Consider the following 1,263-nt stretch of genomic DNA (forward strand, 5'->3'; position numbering starts at 1 on the left):
AGGAGGAGGGAGTGTTTGGAGGGTGTGCAGAGGGAAGTCAGAAGGTAGCTGGAAGAGGAGGTGGGGCTTAATCAAAAGGATCAATGAACGCGCTTTAGAGAAACCTGCTAATTTGTAACTTAATTTAAAAAGATAAGCTGGGGGTGGGCTGGAGAGATGGCTCGGTAGTTTAGAGCACTGACTGCTCTTCCAAAGGTCCTGAGTTCAATTCCCAGCAACCACATGGTGGCTCACAGCCATCTGTAATGAGATCTGGTGCCCTCTTCTGGCCAGTAAGCATATAGACAGCACACTGTACATATAATAAATAAATAAATCTTTAAAAATAAAGATAACCTGGATGGTGGTGGTGCACAATTTTAATCCCAGCACTTGGGAGGCAGAGGCAGGTGGATCTCTGTGAGTTTGAAGCCAGCCTGGTCTAAAGAGCAAGTTCCAAGACAGCCAGGGCTTTTACACAGAAAAACCCTGTCTCAACACGCTCCCCCCCCAATTTTTTTTAAACAATAAAGAGACAGATATTTATAGATATACAAACTAAAATGCTTGTATAAAACCCACAAAACAAAGAACATGTGTAGCATTCCAATATAATGTCTAAGTATTTAATATATTTGTTAGTATTATTTTTGTATAATGGAAGTTATTATTATGAAATAGTTTTAATTAAACTCCAAAAATAACTTTATAAAAAGGAGAAAGACTCTCCCTATATGATCTGGCATGTGAGTCTGTATCTTATTTGCCCTTCACTTTTACATGTGTGCTAGAGACCAGTATTAGCATGAGACTGGACTCAGGGCCCTCACATGCCAGATGGGTGTTTTGCCATCGAGTATTTCTTATTTCTTTAAATTTTTTTTTATTTATTTACTTTATTTTGTGGGTGTATTTTGCTTGCATGCGTGTATGTCAACCAGGCACATGCTTGGAACCTGCAGAGTCCAGAAGGGGACACTGGATCTCCTGGAACTAGAGTTACAGCTGACTTTAAACCATCTTGTGGGTTCTGGGAATCGAACCTGTGTCCTCTGCAAGAACAGCCAGTTCTCTTAGCCTTCTCTCCAGAAGCCCCATCTGTATGTCTTTTTAAGTTAGCAAAACTATTGCAGTTGTTTTAATTTCTGAAGGGTTCTAAGACATATTAGCAGTGAGGAGGAAACAAAGTGTAAGTTCTGTGTACAAGAGCTCTGCTGGGCGGAATCACCCGGAGCCTAACCTCTTCTGCAGGGGACAGGGGAGGAGCCTAACCTCTTCATCAGG

Source organism: Microtus ochrogaster, unplaced genomic scaffold, assembly GCF_000317375.1.
Source record: "Microtus ochrogaster isolate Prairie Vole_2 unplaced genomic scaffold, MicOch1.0 UNK4, whole genome shotgun sequence".
Lineage (NCBI taxonomy): Eukaryota > Metazoa > Chordata > Mammalia > Rodentia > Cricetidae > Microtus > Microtus ochrogaster.